Below are 22,800 nucleotides of genomic sequence, written 5' to 3'. Positions count from 1 at the left end.
TGTTTAATTTTATTCATGATTCATTTATGAATTGAACTTAAAATTTCAAAACACATATAAGAGGTCAAGCCTCCTGAAACTTAATGAAGTTTAATTTTCATGTGAATAGCAATAATTAAATAGTATTTCAGCAATTCCTTTTTGGTATCCATTGTACAGAACAGTTGGAAAATAACTAATAATGAAGACTACAATCTTAGATGTCTGAAGAAAATTAAGGGAAAGCTAAGAAGAGAACCAATGGAAGACAAATGACAATGACTGATCACTAATGTGGAGGATAGGAGGGTGCTCGTGGATTCAGTCTCAGCTAGCAAATTAGCTGCAGTTTGGGTAGCAAGTGCATTACACTGAATTCATGAAAATGTAATTTCAAGTGTGATGAAGAGGTCACTTTTACAGTGAAAGCTCCCTTTTAATTACTTTGGAGTGACGTTTATAATTGAGTTCATAATACAACAGGTCATACTGTAGATACATACGTATTTATCAAGTGAAAGAACTGGCTCGTTTAATGCTAGTTTTGAGGGGATTCTGCTACACAAACTAAATCCTAGTTAACATCTTTGGATAACAAAGGAGGCCAAAGTACTGACAGAGCAATCTTGCATAGGTTGTATTTGTCTTGTTCCGTGATAGCACATAAATTTCCCTCGCACTTTCTAAATGATCCCATACTAATGACATGGTAGCAGAGAATAAGAGAGCTATCTCTCCTGACAACTTTTGGGGTCTCCTGTCTTACATGTCTGTAAAAGAATATCCACTCCCCAAGTATTTGAATAAAATCTTTATTGTAATTGTGAACCTCAAGCATCACACTCTGTTTATAGTCTGAAACCATGCACCTCTTGTTGAACTTCTTCTTGGGTGATCACATTGTCTTTTATAATTTATTATCCAGTTTAGTCCAGTTTTCACTTTGATATTAGTGAGAACATACACTATACCTTCTCTCATAACTTATTTCTTAAACATTCATTTATGTATTCAGTGTGTACATACTAGGCATATTCAGTGTGTGTTTACTAGGCATCGTGGAGCCATGCCTGTAAATCTACTATGTAGGAGGCTGAAGCTTGAGGACGGCAAGTTCAAGGCCATTCTACTTTATATGGTGAAACTCTATCTCAAAAGAAGCAGGGGAGACTACTCACAATTTCATTAAGGTTTGAGGAAGCTTCCAAGATTGCAAACATTTAGTGGCCAGCTCCAGGGTAGAATTCCAGCCAATGGCATGTACAGTTATTTCAAGGTTATCTGCGCCCCCCCTTAGTTCTGAGATACTACAATTGCCAGATGGCAATTTTCAGAACCGTAGCTATAAAGGACCAGGAAGAAAGACAGTCATGTCAAGTACTACCAAGGGCAAAAAAAAAGTACTAATTAAAAAGAATAAGAATATAATTATTTCTCACAAACACGAAATTAAACCTATATTAAACAGGTGTTTGCAAGTAACAGAGTTGCTTGCTCAAGTTAATTGACTCCAGTCTTTAATAAAAATTCATTTCATTTAGGATAATCTGTGAATGTGAAATTTATACCTAACTCACAGAAACAAAACAATATAATCACTTTTATAGTAGATGACATTGCTTCCTGCTCAAATTAATTTATATATATATATATATATATATATATATATATATATATATATATGATTTAAAAATAAAAGTGGGTAGCAAGAGATTTAAAAAGCACACATGAAAATGAAAGCTCAGAAAATATGGCAGTTAAGAACAAACCCATGTACAGCTACAAATTTAAAAATTAGCTGATAGATGTTAAAATAATTTATTCTTATAATGAAGATAATAAAAGATGTTTGTTTACATATATATAAGCAACATTAAATGAACTCAGTAGACTGCATGTATGTGTGTCAGCATGCATGTGGGTGTTTGTAGGGGTGTGTGCAGGTGTGTATCGATAATAATTTTAAAAAGAAGACGATATAAATTTGGGTAGTTTAAGTGGAAACTTAAGGGTTCTTTGGAAAGTCAGTTGGATGGTATTTTGCTGGGGCAAGCATGTGAAGGAGTGGTTTCTTGATGTGGGCATAGGTGAAAGACTAAAGCAGACTCATGAAGGAACATTTCACCGAAGCAGACACAGGCAAAAGGATGTTCTGATAAAGCAAGCATGTGAAAGGACATGTGATAAAGGATGCTTCGCTAACCAGACACATGTATTGGTCCATCTTACATTGCATAGTTGAGCTACATCTGTTGGGACTCCATAGAGAGAAACTCACCAAAAAACCTCCAGTAGTGTGCTGTGGCTTCTTGCCATTTCCATGAACTCTGGCTGATTGGCAGAGTGATATCAGCTGTGGCAGACTCTTGTGCTGAGGCAAAACTTGTGGAGGACACGTGATGGTTGGAGGGTATACATAGGACTCGAGCTTTGCTTGCTTATAGAGCTAGTTGGGCAGTGCTTGTGGACCTCACATCTTCATTGATCTTTGTTTCACTGAGAGAGGCACAAAAGAAAATGTGTCCTGGCATTTCTCCTTGTCCCACCTGATGACTCCTGCTGAGGCCGAAGCCTGGTTGTCTCTGCTAGATTCTAGATCAGGTCACCACTGCTGCTAACCCATCTCTACTAAACTGGACTGCTGGTGTGTCCATGAAACATTTGCTAGTAGATTGAGCTGCTGCTAACCTGTGAACTGAACAGCCAATTTCCAGACAGCAAAGACAGGGGTTGCTCCAGAGAACATTTCTAAACAGGTCCACTCCCCCCCCCGCCCCCCCCCCACACATATCCTTTCTTTCCCACTAACTCTGATGGGTGTTGAGCATTTAAGAACCATCATTAAAAATAAGGTTTGAAAAAAATAAAGTTACAGGTAGGGGGGAACATGGGAAAAGTTGAGGGGGTAAGAGTTAAGAGTGATATAGATATACTTCTTATATAGGGTTTTTCAAAAACATAAAATTAAGTAAAAAGGAAGAAGTTTAAACTTTTGGTAATCAACTTTTGAAAGCATAATGAATTTAGTTTAACAGTAGATTAGATATGGTTAAAAGGAGTAACAAGAAATTGGAAGATTGTCACAAGATCCTATTCAGAATAAAGACCAGAGAGCTAAAATTATGAAATGTCTTGAGAAATCAAGAGGCAAGACTAAGATATTACTGACATCTAAATTTTTTAAAGTTTAACTCCTAGAAAAAATGTTAATGAATGTAGCAAAAATTATCTTTTTAAAAGAAAATTGTCTGAGAACATCCATGCTTTGAATACTAGTACAAAGATATATTTTCACTTTCAGGAAATTCTATGACTCTACAGAGCCAAGCAGACCCTAAAATAACTTTTAGCAGCATTCCTGAGTCCATCTTTAAATTATCAGTATGGGAAAAGCATTCTTTTAATAATGAAAAAGGATTCTTTTAACAATGAAATGTCTTATTTCTTTACAGAAAACAGTTAAAGTCAGAAGACAGTGGAATAATATTATAAGCACATGAACTCACAAAATAACTGTTATCTTATATTTTTATGCAAGTGAATTTCTACAAGCAATGAAGATAGAGAAATGATACTTGAGACCAAGATCATGTGACATAGTCTGTGCCCAGGAGTCCAGAGAGACTACTCACTCATTGACAAAAGTCACTCTAATGCATAAGTTGCATTAGAAAACAGTCATGATCTCGAGGAAATTTGAAATTATGAATTTTTAAACGAGAAGTGCCCTTATTACTTTCTAAATATAGAATGAAATTGGCTGTCAAAAGTAAGGCTTATTTGTGAAGAAAATATTCCAGCATTAGCCTGTAAGATGTCAAAGATCAATATGATGTTTTGAATAAACATGGTCCTCTAGGCTCTTATATTTGAGTGGTTGGTCACTAGAAAGTGACACCATTTGAAAGGAATAGAAGGTTTGGGGTTGCTGGAGTAGGTGTGGCACTGTTGGAGAAAATGTGTCACTGGGAGTAGCCATTGAGGTTTTCAAAAGTCTAGCTATTGGCCAGTAGATCTCTCTTCTTGCTGCTTGCAAATCTGGATATAGAACTCTCAGCTATTTTTCTAGCACCATATCTACCTGTGTTCTTTCATGTTCCCCACCATGATACAATGAGAAAAAAAAAAAAAAACCTCTGGAAGTATAAAAAAGCAAAAATTAAATGCCTTCCTTTATAAAAGTTGTTATGGCCATGTTGTCTCTTCACAGCAATAGAACAGACCAAGGCAGAAGTTGGTACCAGGAAATAGAGTATGGCTGTGACAGGCTTACCATGCTGCTTCTTGTGGACTTTGCGGCTTTGAATTAGGAAAGGGGTTGAATGCATTAAGTGGAGCCTAATGGGCCACACGAGTAGGGGTGTGTAAGACAGTGGTGCTATGACCAATTATGATGGTCCAGGTCAAGAGGTTTCAGAGAAGAATAGTAATAAGTTGCCTCAAGATTGTTCTTGTAATATTTTGGAAAAGAATATGGCTGCTTTCTGCACTTATCCAAAATGTCTACCTGAGGCAAAATTGAAGAGTTTTTGGAATAATGGTGTTGGCAGAGCAGATTTCCAGACTTAGCACCAACTCAGTTGTATGGTTACTAGTGTCTACTTTTATGGACATCTCTACTGAGAAGTACAAAGTTGAGAAAAAAAAACCAAAATGTACAGTTTTTTGAGGAGAAAATGAGCATAAGTCCAGTGCTCAAGGAGATAAAATATTTAAAGAAAAGCCTGATGCTAAATGGAGTAAAGGGAGTGGTGACCTCAGGGCAAGACCTAATTCAGCCAATCTTCCAATTTGTGAGAAAGAATTTAAAAAGAAAAAAGTTTAAACAGTGAAAGAGACCGTCAACAACAGAAAGCTGATTCAGATGTAATTGAACCAAGGAACACTTTCCAGCCCCAGTATGCAGAACTTGGCAGTTTCAGTCACATAGTTCTGGCTTTAGAGTCAAGGATACAAGAAAGGGATTGTCTCTACCGGAGGCTAAGAAAAGCAGCTGAGGCCAGCAGTGTGTCAGGGTTGTCCCTGCATTGAGGCTCAGAGCGACTATTTCATGGAGCTATAAAGGTAAAGCTTGGATTGTGATGAAGACCCTAAGATGCTAGTGATGCCTGAACTACAGGATGCCTGACAAGCAAAGCTATGACCCTAAGATGTTAGAGATGCCCGTACTGTAGGATCCCTGGCAAGAAAAGCTAGAGATCAGGTGCGGAACCAGCCCAAGTGGATGAAGTATGCTACAGTCAACAAAGCCCTACGGAATTGGAGATCTGAAGAGTATTTTGACTTCAGACATGGAAATGCAGAATTTGGAGTGTTCCCTGCAGGTTTTCAGTCTTGCTTTGGTCCAGCATTTCCTCACTGTGCTTTCTTTCCTTCCCTTTTGACCATAATGTATATTTGTTCCATTATACTTTAAAAGTATGTGATCTGTTTTCATGGGTTTTTTTGTTTGTTTAGCTGGTTGGTTGGTTTTTTGGTTTTGGTTTTGGGTTTGGGTTTGGTTTGGTTTGGTTTGGTTTTTTACTTTGATTTTATTACTATTATTTTTTTAATCAGGGGTTATAGTTAAAAGATTGCCTTGAGAAACAACCAAGACTTTCAACTTTGGACTTTTGAACAGTGTTGAAACTATGACAGAAGATGGGGCCTTTTGAAATTGGACTGAATGCATTAAAATATGTCTATAGGCCTAATTGGGCCAAGGAGTGAAATGTTTGAGTAAGAATGGCCCCCATAGGCTGATATATTTAAATGCTTAGAGACCAGGAAGTGGTGCTATTTTAAAGAATTAGGAGATATGCCCTTGTTGGAATAGTCATGGCTTTGTTGGAGAAAGTATGTCACTGGGGGTAAACATTGAGGTTTTCAAAAATCTAAGCCAGGCTCAACGGCTCTCTCTGCTGCCTATGAATCTCTATGTACACTCATATACTTTAAAACAAAATTTTAAACAAGAAAATAAAAGGATTTATAGATCATTTACTAAACTACTTAAGCTATTTTCTTATGCTAGACAAATATATGGTTAAACTACATAACTCCATTTTTTAAACTACAATGCTCTCACCTTCACTAGCCAAATATTTTAAGTAAGTTATCTGCATACACTTACAGAGGAAAATAGAGAGCAGGAAGAAAAGCTCGCAGAGCTGGTATATGCTTTTATAAGATATCTATTTAAAGACCATCTAATTTCTTTAATGACATACATTTATTTTTCAATTGTAACCCATTAAAATGTAATATTTTCCAACACATCTTTAGGCCATTAACGAGTGCTGTTTTGGGAAAATGAAGAAAAAAAAAGTTGTGTTTTAATCCTGCTCATCCTCTCCCTACAGCAGTGTTTGTAGCTAACATTCATGTAGAAGCAGCCCTGCCAAACCTGAAACTTAGCACCCCATGCTCTCTTGGATGATCTTGTGAATATTTGATTCCTCTGTCAGACACATTGCTCACAATGGCCCAGTGAGAAACAAAGAATGACTGCCCACTACCCAAACTTGAAAGGAATTTTAAGTCTTATTTACTCAGCAAAACTGTCACAGGAGTACTCAGAAAGAAATCTGGGAGTGTTTTGGACATCACAGCCAACAAACATCACAATAATCTCCATTTATTATCCTCCCCAAATTGCTGTCATAATGCAATTATGTAAATGAGGACTCGCAATTGCACTGGGTATTTGTTCCAGTTTTGAGGCAAATACTTATTAGATCAGAGCAGTTTAAAGAAAACAAGGTCTCACCACCAACAGAATTCAGAGGGAAAGAGCATGAGAAATTCCCATTGGAAAGGTTCCCAATGTGTTGCATAAATAAAGGTCGGGTTTGTTGAAGCGTCCCTCCCACCTCCTCCATTTTCTGCAAAAGAAGCATGCTTAGTTTGAAGAATGAAGCATGGCTCAGCAGTTGACACCACCTCTTCTATCCTAGTGTGGTGTGTGTGTGTGTGTGTGTGTGTGTGTGCATGTCTTTTTATATGCCCAGCTTTTGGTAGCTCTCTCTCACTCCTTATGCCTTCCACAAAGAAATTCCAGCAGAGAGCAGCTGGTGCCCCATCTTGGCCATTTTCCCCGGCCTTTGGTGATGGTGGGCTGCCAGGAAATCAATGACCGCTTATTTTCCCCTTTACTGCGGTTTTATGTGTGGACTGACATGGCCCCAACCATAGTGATGATCCATTCTCCAGAGCTATTTCCATTCAGAGGTGCCTCTTTGCAAGGAACGGAAATTAGCGGAGGGCCAGTGTCAAACTGCTTGTCACATCTTGTTTTCAATCTGTTGCGATCAGGTTTATAGTTCCTATTCAGCAGCCTGGGCTCCTTTGGAGTTGCACAATGCCTTTCAGGAGTTCCATCAGGCAATAAATGTAGAACTTCACATTGCTATTAAAAAATAATCAAAATGATTAGGCTTCTGCATATTTTTTGTAGGAAGAGATTTACATTAGATGTGCTGTTTTAATTGTGAGACGTCATCCCTCTCATGTATGAAAGTGTTCCTTGTTCAATGTCAGTATTACAGTTGGAATGCACGACTGTGCTCCAGCGACTGAGAGCATGAAAATGGCCAGTGCCATACCATGCTGTGCTAAAATTCCTTAAACCTTCAAACAAATAATAATTAACATTTACTGAATGCATAACATGCACCCAGACCACTGCTAACTGCTTGACAACCCATTCAGTTCTCACAACAACTCATTGAGGGAGTTTCTACTATAATCCCCATTTTATAGCTGAGGTAATTGAAGTTTAACTTGATTAAGCAACTTGTGGAAAAGTGTCACAGTTTGTTAGAGGCTAAGCTGAAAAGTCCAAGTATAGAGTCTACAAAGTAACCTCCAGGTAATTCCGCCTCCCTGGAGAGGAGTTTGTTTGCCTCACGGTGATTTTTTATGTTCAATTCTGTAAATGTCCTCAGAAAGCTAAGTAAAAGCTTCCTTGTTCTAGAAGTGACTTTAAGTTTTGGACGGAAATGTGAAATGAAACTCTCGCTTGCCTGGTACCCTTAGCCGCTTCTGTGCAGTGAGTAACAAAAGGAAGCATTAGGATTTATGCCCAAACCCTGGGAGAGAGATAGCATTGAGGCTTAAAGAGGAGATTCAAAGGGCATGTCCTAAACAATCAGAAAGAGACAACCCACTGCTGAGAACAACCAGGTGCTCACTCATAGATGTGTGTTCTTCAGAGTCTTCCTGATAGAAATATTCACCGGGTACTCTCACAGATAAAGTCACACATAAGGTTAAACCCAGGGCATGCAAAGGTCAGGATGAAAAGGATGATTGAAGTTGGTCTTTCTCCTCCTCATCATCGTTGTCATCATCATAGTCGTCCTCCTCCTCCCCTTCTCTTCCTCCTCTTCTCCTCCTCCACTCCTCTTCCTCCTCCTCCTCCTCCTCCTCTTTCTCCTCTTCCCCTCCTCTTCCTCCTTCCCTCTTCTTCCTCCTCCTCTCCTCCTTTCCTACTCATCCTCCCCTCCTCCTCCTCCTCCTTTTCCTCCTCCTCCTCTTGTTCCTCCTCCTCTTCCTCCTCCTTCCTCTCCTCTTCCTCCTCCTCTTTTTCCTCTTCACTCTTCCTCCTCCTCCTCCTCCTTTTTCTCTTCCTCTTTGTTATGAGTAAGAAAAGCATAAGTTATGCTCAAGGAGGAGCAACTCTGTAACAAAAGCCCTTTGGAGATGCTTGTCACGTTAGGAGTGGAGAATGGGGTGCTGGTCAGTAGTTGTGTCACGCAGGCTTCACTCATTCACCTAAATCAGGTAGCCAGGGTACCATGATACTGTTGTTAAACATCTATGATGGTCTTCATGTTGTCATAATACCCACTAAAAATTGTTTTCTAAATCAATTATCATTTTTAAATATCTCTTGATTATACAGTAATATCAAATTGCTATCTTATTGAATTACTCATATGATCTTTTATTTTGTTTAAAAAAATTCTTCCTTAATGAAAATTATGAAGCTTTTTCTCAGAAGTGCAGCAGAGTGGCCACTCAATGTCACTCTCACATTTCTACATTAATGATTAATGTAGTACATCAGTAATTAAAATATACAACAATATGGCAATATATGTTAAGAACACCAAATCCTCCAACAACAACAAAGCCACAAACAAGAAATTATCAGAAGCTCACAAGCTTGTGACTACAGAATTCCCATAGGCTAATGACATGCTCTAAGCAGAGCAATGCAGCCTATGCATGCAAGTCCTACCCTCTCCTTGCACACCTCCTCCAGCTGCAGAAGCCAGTCCTACGATCTGCCAATTTACTGTGTTAACACTGCTACAAAGCTGAGTACTAACTGTCTGGTCAATATTTCATTTAACCATTTTTCCCCTTCCCTTCCCATTGAGTTAGGGTTGGGATAGCAACAATAAAATTACAATAAAGTCATAAATTAGTTTCAAAATAATAAGGTTTCTAATATGAGTCTTCACTGACAAGCTATTTAACCTTGAGCTAGTCAATTAGCCTCCTTTAAAAGGTCATAATTGTATTCTGCCCTGACCCACTAACAAGCTTGTGGTAGAATCAAAATGAATGTCTTGGAAAACTCTGGGCTAAGTGTAAAGTACTGTTAATCGCAGTTGGTCTGAGAGGTAAGTACCTTCATTGCCTGTCTCTATATCCCAGGTGACTAAGTTATGTTCACCACCTGTCTACATGAATATACAGGAAATTACAGGTATTTCTCAGAACATGTAACAGTATGCTTACTATTCTAACTATCACATTAACTTCTGCACAGTCTAGTTTAGTGAGCTGACTTCCCTTTTCATAATTTTCTCACTGAAATTACCATTTTTCACCCCGTTGTTCTCCTCAGCGTCTTCTTTTCACAGGAACCAAAACTGAATTTGACTTTCTCATTTAAATGACTCCCTGCAACAAAATATTAAATGCTCATTTTCTCTGGCCAACTGTGAATTTTTCCGTGCATATAATTTGGAAAAGTTCCATTTGCCTAGACTTTTATTATTCATTGCCTTACACAAAATTCTAAAGGATATAAAAGAGGTATGTTTGAGCTAAATGAAATGACCTATCAAAAGAAACCATTTGCTTCCCTTCACTTAGAATCGTAGGTATATCCAAAAGACAGCTTGCAAAAATGCACTGGGACAGTCTTGGCTGAAATAACAGAATAGACAGACAAAATGCTCATGTCTTAAACCCCCTTCCTCTGATTATATAATGAAGTTATTGTTAAAAATCCTTTCCTCCAAAATTCATTTATCAGGGCATCTTTCTCAGAAGACAGACACATTTTTTCTTATTGTAAATTCAAGGAGAGCTCATCTCTCTTATCTTGCAGAAACTGAACTATTTTATGTGGCACACATTTTAAAGGAATCCTGTATGGGGAGACAATGGAGACATCCAGGAAACACCCATGAAAGTAAATCACTTCTGAGGACTCCAGAGAGATTCTCCTCACTTTAGCACTTGACATGTTCCTCATGCCTTCAGGATCTGCTGTAGACTTGACACGTGAGGGTACCACGTGAGGGTGATGAAAGGAAGTCATCTCTCAGGTCTGTCTTCCTCAAGAGATTCACATCAATAGTCAAGGTGGTTACCACAGGGCTGGATCTACCAAATGAGAGTGATAAATGTTGAATGTCACCTTAGCTGCAGGGACAGTAATCTTATGGGTTCTGGAATTTTAGGGCCAATAATAAAGTCAGATGGAAGAAAAGACAAAAAACATGTAAGTTCTTGTAAAAATTCTATACATCTAGAATTCCCCTTTCTCTCTCATATCTAATCTATATGTGGTGCAAAAACTACTATATATGTGTGTGTGTATATATATGTGTATATATATGTATATATATATGGATATATACATATACATATATATGGATATTTATATATCCAGAAAACTTAACACTTAAAAAATCTTTCTGAAACAGTATGGGCAGAGAAATGAGAAACAATCCAAAGAGTAAGACATGGGATTAATTTTAAAATTAAAGAAAATAGTTCCATGAACAAATGAAAATAATGATAAGAACCTATTACTTTGTAATTAAATATTAATAATAAAAATATGAGTTATGCATCAGCAAATAAAATTGCAGCATCATAGTTAAGCTAGAATAGCATACTGTATAGTAAAGATGCTCCTAAAAACTTACATTAATCATCTTCTCCATTAGTAGGAGTAGATCAATAACAAAGGAACATATGCCAATCACCTAAAAGGCATTCAAAGAATTGGTTCTGTGATTAATATCCACATTGTTAAAGAATTGTAACTATTGTCTCTCTGCTTTACTTTTAAATGTAAACAATGGATGTGTCAAGCTAAGTTTTGCATGAGTGTATGTGTTTCACAGTTGTAAATTGTTTTCAAGAATGAGGTGAAAGATTAAGAATGTATTGAGGTCCTTAACGCTTTCTTCGGTGTCTACAGCACCTTCTTTCCTTCCTTCTCAGCGAACCTACTGCCAGAAGTTCACCATGTCTATTCTCAGCATCCATACCAGAGAGAGAGAGATCTTAGACTCCCGTGGGAATCCCACTGTTGAGGTGGATATGTACACAGCAAAAGGTCTCTTCCGAGCTGCGGTGCGTCCACTAGTATCTACGAGGCCCTAGAACTCCGAGACAATAATAAGACCCGCTTCATGGGGAAGGGTGACTCGCGGACTTTTGAGCACATCCATAACACAATTGTGCCTGCTCTGGTTAGCAAGAAAGTGAGTGTTGTGGAGCAAGAGAAGATTGACCAGCTGATGATTGATCGAGATGGACCACACCGAGAATAAATCTAAATTTGGCACAAATGCCATTCTGGGAGTGTCCTGGCTGTCTGCAAAGCTGGTGTCGTGGAAAAGGGAGGTGCCCCTTTACCGCCACATTGCTGACTTGGCTGGCAACCCTGAAGTCATCCTGCCTGTCCCGGCTTTCAATGTGATCAACGGTGGTTCTCATGCTGGCAACAAGCTGGCCATGCAAGAGTTCATGATCCTGCCTGTGGGGCATTCAGCTTCCAGGAAGCCATGCGCATTGGAGCAGAGGTTTACCACAACCTGAAGAACGTGATCAAGGAGAAGTACCGGAAGGATGCCACCAATGTGGGTGATGAGGGTGGATTCGCATCTAACATCCTGGAGAACAAAGAAGCACTGTTGCTGCTCAAGACTGCAATTTCAAAGGCCGGCATCACTGACCAGGTTGTCATAGGCATGGATGTGGCTGCCTCTGAATTCTACAGGTCTGGTAAGTATGACCTGGACTTCAAGTCTCTGGATGATACCAGCAGGTACATCACACACGACCAGCTGGCTGACCTGTACAAGTCCTTCATCCAGACTACCCAGTGGTATCCATCGAAGCCCCCTTTGACGAGGACGACTGGGATGCTTGGCAGAAGTTCACTGCTAGTGCGGGCATCCAGGTGGTAGGTGATGACCTCACAGTGATCATCCCTAAGTGGATTGCCAAGGTCGCAGGCAAGAAGTCTTGCAACTGCCTCCTACTCAAAGTGAATCAGATTGGCTCTGTGACTGAGTCTCTGCAGATGTGTAAGCTGGCCCTGTCCACTGGCTGGAGTGTCATGGTGTCCCACTGATCTGGGGAGGCTGAGGACACTTTCATCACTGACCTGGTGGAGCGCCTGACCAAATACAGTCAGATTACCCCACCCAGGGATCCATCTCATAATGGATCCAAACGCAGAAACTATTGCATATGCCAGCAAGATTTTGCTGACAGGACCCAGATATAGCTGTCTCCTGTGAGGCTATGCCAGTACCTGGCAAATACAGAGGTGGATGCTCACAGTCATCTATTGGATGGAGCACAGGGCTCCCAATGGAGGAGCTAGAGAAAGTACCCAGGGAGCTGAAGGGGTCTGCAACCCTATAGGTAGAATAACAATATGAACTAACCAGTACCCCCAGAGATCGTGTCTCTAGCTGCATATGTAGCAGAATATGGCCTAGTTGGCCAACATTGGGAAGAGAGGCCCCTAGATCTTGCAAACTTTATATGCCCCAGTACAGGGCCAAGAAGTGGGAGTGGGTGGGTAGGGAAGCAGGGCAAGAGGGAGAGTATAGGGAAGTTTTGGGATAGCATTTGAAATGTAAATAAAGAAAATATCTAATTTAAAAAAAAAGAATCAAGGAAGAGCTGGGTAGCAAAGCCAAGTTTGCTGGCAGGTCCTTCAGAAAACCCCTGGCCAAGTAAAAAGTGGACTGGAGATCTCTGGAGCTACCAGCTGCTAGGTCCTTTGTAGATGTCATCCAGGCGTCTCAAGGCTGGCCCAGTGCATGCCCCTCCCATGTCACTGCTTCCTTAGATGTCCACACCTGACCACCAGGAACCCTGTTAGAAAACCCAGCTTTGTAATCATATGATTGGTCTAAATCATTGTTTCTGTCACCTGACTTCCCAGCTAGTGTCTGGAGCCCTCAGAACTCCAGGATAATCACTAGGGTGCCCACCATCAAGAACCCCCAGTGGTTTATATGCAAAAATAAAAGCCACAGAAGCCCACCCACAACCCACTCCCCGGCAAAAGAATGTATTGAAAGGAGGGTGACGGAGTGGGTCAAACGTCTCACCATAAGCAGAGCCTAGGAATTCACCCTGTTTTAAAATGATGGGTTGCTCTATGCTACAACTAGTACAAGTGAAAATTTAAAAATGGATGTATGAAGTTTGGAAACAAATTTGGGGAAGGATGTTAGAAGAAGAGCAAATATAGAGTTCTTCCTCAGGGATACAACAGACCCCATGTGGCACTGACCATTCTACATGGGCAGTGTGTTATTTAGAATGACAGAAGTGGGCAGCCCTGTCAGAGACATGGCAGAAAGGGACTCAGGGAAGGGAAGGAAAAGAGGACTTTCATACTATTCTGTCCATTAACTAATTATAGTTTTAATTATTATATTTGTTATTTACTGTGATAGTGAAAATATAAGGAGAGAGAAAAGGGATGCATAGATTTTAAGAATATTTTGATAAACTGTAGTCTATTAAAACATTATTCATATTTGGTACTGTCCTATAGATGTCTGGGCTATTCTAAATGCTTGCCATCCAATATCATTACAACTAGCCACTATGGCTTCCCTGAAGTAGATATGTGCCTGTAACTATAGAATTGAATGTTTATTTGATTGCCCACACATGTTTCACGACTACCACATTAGTCATTATAATTATATAAATACATAAATAGCTTCAAAACTTATAGCATTGGAAATGTTAGGTTTTTTTTCTCCCAGAAATCCTCATGTTTTAAAAGATTTTGTAGGAACAGGAAAAATGGCTCAGTAGGTAAAGGATAAAGCCTAATGAACTGAGTTCAGATTTTGGGAGACCACGTCAAACACAAGCAAGCAAACCAACAAACAAAAGCCCACACAACCATGCATGGCAACATCATTTGGAATCCCTGCATTCCTAAGGTAAGTTAGGGAAGCCGGCAGAGACAAGAAATGCGTGCACAAGTTCCAGTCGCCTGGCCTGGGGTACGTAACAAAATGGCAGAAACAAAAGTCAAGAAAGACCCTGCCTCATGACTAAGTGGAAAGTGAGAGCGAACTCCTGAAAATTGTCCTCTGACCTCTACATGTGTGGCACATACATGCCTGCAATCACAACACATACACATAATACACACACACACACTCCACACTCCCCAACCACAGCTAGAATCATGTCATAACATCTAACACAACACAAAGAAATGATGCTCCCAACCAAAGGACTTCATCCAGAAAATGGATGTGGTTTTTCCTGGTTTTTAAAAATAGTAATATGGTTCCCAGTTCTTCTAGTAAGAAGAAACCTAAAGAGTCTGAGTAGTAACACCATTCTGAAACGAAGTCACTGGCCCCATTCAAACTCCATGATGAAATCATGGAGAACTGAAACAGTAAGAGACCTTGTACTGGCTAGATTTCTGTCAACTTGACACAGGCTGGAGTTATCACAGAGAAAGGAGCTTCAGTTGGGGAAGTGCCTCCACGAGATCTAGCTGTAAGGTATTTTCTCAATTAGTGATCAATGGGGGAGGTCCCCTTGTGGGTGGTGCCATCTCTGGGCTGGTAGTCTTGGTTCTATAAGAGAGCAGGCTGAGCAAGCCAGTAAAGTACATCCCTTTATGGCCTCTGCATCAGCTCCTGCTTCCTGACCTGCTTGAGTTCCAGTCCTGACTTCCTTTGGTGATGAACAGCAAAGTGGAAGTGTAAGCTGAATAAACCCTTTCCTCCCCAACTTGCTTCATGGTCATGATGTTTTGTCCAGGAATAGAAACTCTGACTAAGATAAATTGGTACTGGCATAGTGGGGTATTCCTGTGACAACCTGATCATGTTTTGGAGAGGACTGTGGAAGGACTTTGAAACTTTGGGCTAGAAGATCTATTTGGTGTTAAGAAATCTGTGGGATGTTGTGTAGGAGCTTGGAAGATAATGTTGAGAACAGTGCAGAAGATGGAGGCCTGGCTTCTGAAATTACAGAGGGAAGATTAAAGACTCTTTTCAGGGCCATTGCTATATTGATTGTGAAGATTCTGTGATTCTTGTTAGCTGGGGCTGAAGAATCAGCTGTGATTAACAAGATACCAGAACTACTAAAGCAAAATCTTTGCATTACTGGGACTATTAATGCTGGATACCTGGATCTAAGAAATTGGCGGTGATTAAGAAGAGACCAGCATCACTGAAGTGACATTTCTGGGAAGTGTTTTCTGAGAGCACAGAGGCTGTGTTCCAGAGATAGCCAAGGTTGTACCTTGTGCTGTGGCTGGACTTAGTAATGTGTAAGAGTTATCCAGGTGGTACTGGTTTGAAGGCATGAAGGGGTCACACAGAGCAGCTGAGGCTCGGCACTGTGAGAGGCCATAGAAGGCCATTGGTGAAGGTGAAGTCTCAGTTGCAATTGATGGCCCAGGACAGAAGGGGTTATTCAAAGGAGTTGAGGCTTGGCACCACGAAGAGAGCCTGTGACAGGCTGTTGGTGAAGCCTAGTTACAGTAGAAGACAGCAGTATTTGGAGATGCCAGTACCATGAGTTGACCACCAAGAACAGCAGCAGCAGTGGTCTACAGGCATCTGGAACCTAGAAGACAAGCTGTGTGCTACAAAGGACAGGGATGGAGAAGTAACCCAAGCCCTTGAAGGAGCCCAGAAGATTGTGAGTTGGATTCCAGACATTGGAGAGTTGGAGTTTGATTTTGCTTTTGATTGTGACTGTGCCCTGATATTTTTCCCTCTTGGAGGAAGAAAATACTTTAGTGGAGCCCACAGTTAAGAGACTTTGAATTTTAAAAGACATTTGACATTTTAAAGGGATTGAACTTTCAATACGTAAAGACTGTGGGGCTTTTAAAATTATTTACATCTTGGGGATGAATAAGAAACTAAGGTTTGAGGCTTACTAGTGATGTGTTTGTATGCCAAGTTGACAAGGGGTCAATTATACTGGCTAGTTATGTATCAACTTGACACAGACTAGAATTATCACAGAGAAAGGAGCTTCAGCTGGGGAAATGCCTGTACGAGATCCAGCTGTAAGGCATTTTCTAAATTAGTGATCAAGGGGGGAGGTCCCCTTGTGAGTGGTGCCATCTCTGGGCTGGTAATCTTGGTTCTATAAGAGAGCAAGCTGAGCAAGCCAGTAAAGAACATCGTTCCATGGCCTCTGCACCAGCTCCTGCTTCTTGACCTGCTTGAGTTCCAGTCCTGGCTTCCTTTGGTGATGAACAGCAAAGTGGAAGTGTAAGCTAAATAAACTCTTTCCTCCCCAACTTGCTTCATGGTTATGATGTTTTGTCCAGGAATAGAAACTCTGACTAAGACAGACCTCCATCATACTTTTTTTCAAAACTGTGCATTCCTTTTCTTTGTTCTTCTTTGGGCAGCTCAGCTCTTTGTCATCCCTGGCAACAGCTAGGGCACAGAGACTGATCTTGCTTGAGCTTCTGGCCATCAGCAAACAGGTCCAGAAACCTCCACGTATAAAAATCAACATGCCTTAGGCATCATAGGCACAATGCCTACTCCTTAGCCAAGCCTCTCCACTCTCCCATCCCCATCCCAATAGTCTCCTCTACCATCCAATTCCATGGCAAAAGAGAAACATTACTATGCCTCTTTCCTTTTTGTTGCCATTGAGAGAAAGAGAGTCTTTGTAATGAAGGTTTGGCATTGTTCCATAGATGTTCTACTCACTAGAGGCATGAAGAGTTCAGTTGGTAAAAATCAATACTCAGTATGCCAGGAAAACAAGAGCCAAGCAATAACAGAGCTTTTCAGCCACCTGGAGAAATCATTTCATTATATTCTTAGCTCACCATTAGGCAAGAAGATGCTTAAATCATGCCTTGTCATCTTATCTCATAAGCATTTATTTTACTAAGTAGCATCAGGTAAGATCCTATAAATTTGTTGGAATATTTATTGTAAGGATATTGGAATAATCTATGACCCTTGTCTTTTAAAAATATAAAAGTAAGCTAGAAACATACTTTTTTTTTTTGCATTTCCATCTTTGATTCTATGATACCTAAGATACTACATCCCTCCCAGAGCACAGGTACCACTCAGCCCCCATCACCTTAGAATTATCTCAATATTAGTGAATATAGAAATGAAAGTTGCATAAAGCCAAATCATTAAGTGTGACCATTTATGCCTATTTATACCATTCATAAAAGTATATACTTTTCTAAATAATTATACTATTTTAGATAAGTAAGCATATTTACTAAAATGTAATTAAAATATCTGCCCTTAAATTTATTGGAAGATTCTTGATGGCATAGATGAAATCCCACTCTTATTTAATATCCTATCTTCACTCGTTATGAGGTTCCTTGTTTCCCATAAAAAGAAAAGCTAATTCTAGATATAAGGCTACCAGATAAGTCCTTTATGATCTCCATTGTTTACTTTGGAATACTAGAGTTCTATATTCCTAATACTGATCTACCACTTTCTTCTAAATTAAAGATATTTTTAAAACAGCTGTGGGTCATCACAGAGCTAACTTTGTTTTATGAGAGCTACACCTAATCCATTCTATTTGTTGTTAACAGGACTAGAGCCAAGCTGACAATTGACACTGGCTAGAAAAGTGTAAGGAGTCTGCAGAGTCATGGCAGGGGTGGGAGGGGATGATTCACGTTTAGTAATTCCTCACAGAACATAAATAATTTGCTTCAGATTCGCAAGCCCATGAGGTTTAGAAACTACAGGAAGAAAACGGAGTTGAGTGGAGAATGAGCGAGTGGAGAGTGGTCGCTGATGACTTCCTGCTGGAGGACAAGCTCTTAAAATGAATGGTATTTCCAGAGAACCTGTCATTAAGACTCGTGCACAGGAATCAGAATATGGAACCAGTTCCCAAATGTTCAGAACTAAACCAAATTCCAGTTCCTGTACAGCCAATGTGGTTGGTAGCTTTAAATGCAGTGGTTTTTACTATTTTGTTTTAACGTGGCTCAAACATCAAAATAATATAAAATGGTTCTCAATAAAACAAAGTCTGACAGGCAGTCCAACCGCCATCTGCCATGGCTCACTCCATCACAGATGAGTCCTTTCTTATGTTCTTAAGCATTCTCCAAAGAGCTCTTTACCTAATTCAATAAAAATAAACCACCTATTTTGCTAATCACCTGTCCTACTGTTTGGTGGGTTTGTTGTTTCCAATATCAAAAAGGCACTTACAGATCAGTACCCCTCTAGTCTGTAGGGGACCTAGACATGTGCCCCATAATTGACAGAAACATTGTTCCATGACACTTTTATTGACTGTCCAAACACCACACTGAAACTTGTTTAACACATTTCCCAGAAGTCTTTGTAAATTAGTACATAAATATCTTCTTATGTATCTTTCTGACTACATAAACTTCTATGCATGTGTATAAATCATGTTACTATTCACTAATCAACTAGGATAACTTCAATATATTCCTATTTCAAAAAAGGATGGTAAATAATTTCACATACATGCATAAACACATATGAAGGATCACTACAAATAACTAAGTAGAAAATAAAAAGAATTAATAAAGAAGAATTAGGACAGGATCTGAAGCTTCCTGCAGAATAATTAGTAATAACAGAAAATAGACAGAACTGCCTCATCAAACAAGGGTATCATAGTATTATCCTAGCTTCATTTCTGTTGTGATAAACTACCCTGATTAGAGCAATTTTAATGGAGAGAGTGTTTATCAGGCTCACAATTACAGGTTACAGTCCACCTTTAAGGGGAAGTCAACACTGGACTTAAAGCAGCTAGTCATATCCATTGTCAAGAGCAAAAAGAATGAATATGTGCATGCTTAGAGATCAGCCTTTATTTTATGTGTATACAGTCCATACCAAATGCACATCTCCCACAGACTTGCCCACAAGACAGTCTGATCTAAATAATTCCTCATTGAGACTCTCTTCCCAAGTGTTTCTATGTTGTCAAGTTGACAATTAAAAGGTACTACTCAACCGAGGTACTGATCAGGTTTTACAGAAATACTTAGAAACCCTTTGATATCGGAGAGAGAGCTAAACAGTTAAGAGCACTCATTACTTTTGCAGAGGGCCTTGCAGTTTCCAACACCCACATGGGGGCACAAAATGGTCTGCCACTCCAGTTCCAGAACATATAAGCTCACACAAACACACACATGTACTCATGCACACATGCACGGATGGAAATAAAATAAGTATTTAAAACTCCTGACAGAAGTTTGTTGCACGTGGACCTTTGAGCCCCGTTATCTAGCTCTTTCATCTGGAGGACCCTTGCTGGCCACCAAGAGTGTCTTGCTTCTTCATGGAAAACTTCAGGGACCCTAAAACTAGCCAACTTAGAATCCTGCCTGACCAATCCCATCCTAGTCAGATCCATCCAGATCTACCTGGAACATCCTGCAGAGGTGAATTGCATGCAGTCCCCAGAGCCCCATTGTCTGGACTTGCTCTTTGGTCTGGAGGACCCTTGAGATGCCACAAGAGCATATTGCCTCTCCTTGGAAACCTTCCAGGGGGCGCCAAAACTAGCCAGCATGGAACTCTGCTCCACCAATCCCATCCAGTCAGGTCTACCCACCATGTCAGTTGGGTCTGTCTGTAACTCATTCTGAAGAGTGGGTTCTACCTGAGGCACAGCCAGCAGAGTTGAGTATCCTGACCTCCACTGTCCAGCCCACAGCTCACTTCACATTCCTGAAAAGTCCTGCTGCCATCAGGATTAAAACCAGATGCCTACAGGTCACAATCATCAAGACCCAGGGCAATACAGCATTACCAAAATGCAGCTATCCTGCTACAACAAACACTGGATAACCTAATGAAACTGAACCACAAGAAGATGATCTTAAATTCAATCTTACAAAAGTGGTAGAGGCCTCAAGAGGAGACATGAACAAATCCCTTAAGAAAATACAGGAAAATACAATCAAACAGGTGAAAGATATGAGTAAAACTGTCCAAGACCTGAAAAAGGAAATAGAAACAATAAAGAAAGCACAAACTGGCACAATCCTGAAGATGAAAAAACACAAGAAAGAGAACAGGAACTACAGACACAAGCATCACCAACAGAATACAGGAGCTGGAAGAGAGAATCACAGGTGTAGGAAATATGATGGAAGAAATCAAAGAAAGTGCAAACTCTAAAAAGTTCATGACATAAAAAATCCAGGAAATTTGGATGATAATGAGGGTACAGCATACCCAAACTTATGGGACACTATGAAAGCAGTGCAAAAAGGAAAGTTCATAGCACCAAATGCCCTCACAAAGGAATTGGAGAGTTCTCATAGTGAATTTAATGAACATTTGGAGTCTCTAGAAAATTAAAACACACACACATACACACACACACACACACACACACACACACACACACACATAAACCATGAGTAGTAGATAGCAGCAAATAATCAAACTCAGGGCTGAAATCAATCAATTAGAAACAAAGAACGACACGATCAATGAAGCCAAGAGCTAGTTCTTTGATAAAATCAACAAGGAAGACACTTAGCCAAATTAACTAAAAAGAAGGGAGACAACACCCAAATAATGAAATCAAAAATGAAAAGGGAGACATAACAACAGACACTGAGGAAATTCAAGTAATTATTAGATCTTACTTCAAACACTTATACTTTACAAAACTGAAAATTTTAAATAAAGTGGATGATTTTCTAGACAGATAGTCCTTATTAAAGCTAAATCAGGACCAGGTAAACTAACTATCTCAATAGTCCTACACTCCTAAGGAAATATGAGTAATCATTAGAAGTCTTCCAGCCCCCCTCAAAAAAATAAATAAAATAAGATAAAAGCTCTGGGACAGGTGGTTTTAGTGCAGAACTCCAGAATTTAAAAGAAAAGCTAATACCAACACACTTCTCAAAGTCTTTCACAAAACAGAAACAGAAGGATCACTGCCAAACTCACTCTATGAGGCCATAGTCACCCTGACACCTAGACCTCGCAAAGACTCAGCAAAGAAATGGAATTTCAGACAAATTTCCCTTATGAACACTGATGCAAAAACACTCACTAAAATACTCACAAGCAGAATCCAAGAGCATACCAAAGACATCACCCACCATGATCAAGTAGGTTTCATCCCATCTAGGCATTCCACCATGTAAACAAACTGAAAGAAAAAAAAAAACCATGACCATCTTAATAGTTACTGGAAAACCATTTGACAAAATACAACACCCTTTTATAATAAAATCTTGGAGAGAACACAGAAACAAGGTAGATACCTAAACACAATAAAGGCAATATTCAGCAAACCAATAGCCAACATAAAATTAAATGGAGAACAACTTAAAGCCTTTCCACTAAAATCAGGGACAAGACAAGGCTATCCCCTATCTCTTCAGTATAGTACTTGAAGTTTTACCTGTAGCAATAAGACAAGTAAAGGAGTTGAAGGGGATACAAACTGGAATAGAAGAAATCAATCTACCACTATTTGCAGGTGATATTATAGTATATATACGTGACCCTAAAATTGTACTAGAGAACTCCTACAATTGATAAGCATTTTCAGTAAAGTGGCTGGATACAAAATTTACTCAAAGAAGTCAGTATCCCTCTCCTCTACTCAAGTGATAAACAAGTGACTATCCAAATTGAGACGCATCTCACAGGCAAGAACCAACCCCTGACATTATTAATAATGTTCTGTTATGCTTACAAAAACGAGCCTAGCATAAATATCCTCTAAGAGGCTCCGCCCAGCAGTCATGGAAGGAGATGCAAAGACTCACAGCTAAATATTAGATGGACCCTGTAGAGTCTTATGGAAGAGTTGAGAGAAGGATGGAGGGACCTGAAGAGGATGGAGACTCCACAGAAGGTCAACAGAGTCAACTAACCTGGACCCTTGGGGCTCCCAGAGTCTGAATCACCAACCAAAGAGTAAGCACAGACTGAACCTAAGCCCCTGGAGCAGGGGCTGTCCTTGAGCCTGTTGTCCGACTGTGTATGCATCTTCTGCACCTAAATGGACTCCCTTGTTTGGTCTCAATGGGAGAGAATGGGCCTAGTTGGCATACAACAACTTGATGTGGAGGGAGAGCTAGTGGGGAGGTTGACCACCCAGACGGAGGCCTCCCCTTCTCAAAAGAGGAGAAGGAGGAGGGGGGAGGGGAGACTTGAGTGAGGGTTACTGGGAAGCAAGAAAAGGGTGATATTCGACTTTAATATGAAAAAATAAGTAAATTAAAAAAACAGCTTTAGTACGTAAAACTCAAACATATACAACCTTGAGCTCTTTCTAAAAAGACTGACAGCTAAATTCTAGCAG

The 22,800-nt window shown here is 39.9% G+C and overlaps 1 long non-coding RNA gene and 1 pseudogene across 1 annotated transcript in view; one reads left to right on the top strand and one right to left on the bottom strand.

Annotated features, from left to right (window-relative positions):
• The window catches only part of G630055G22Rik (RIKEN cDNA G630055G22 gene), a 185,140-nt gene that overhangs the window by 26,471 nt on the left and 135,869 nt on the right, over positions 1-22,800 (bottom strand). Inside the window, exon 3 of the long non-coding RNA NR_045404.1 lies at positions 21,550-21,636. This is a non-coding gene — a long non-coding RNA (RIKEN cDNA G630055G22 gene). The remainder of the gene's footprint in view (positions 1-21,549; positions 21,637-22,800) is intronic.
• Positions 11,458-13,188, top strand: Gm5237 (annotated as a pseudogene).

This window comes from Mus musculus, chromosome 18 (genome assembly GCF_000001635.26).
Source record: "Mus musculus strain C57BL/6J chromosome 18, GRCm38.p6 C57BL/6J".
In the NCBI taxonomy this organism is placed as follows: domain Eukaryota; kingdom Metazoa; phylum Chordata; class Mammalia; order Rodentia; family Muridae; genus Mus; species Mus musculus.
This window is presented reverse-complemented; position numbering and strand designations above follow the sequence as displayed.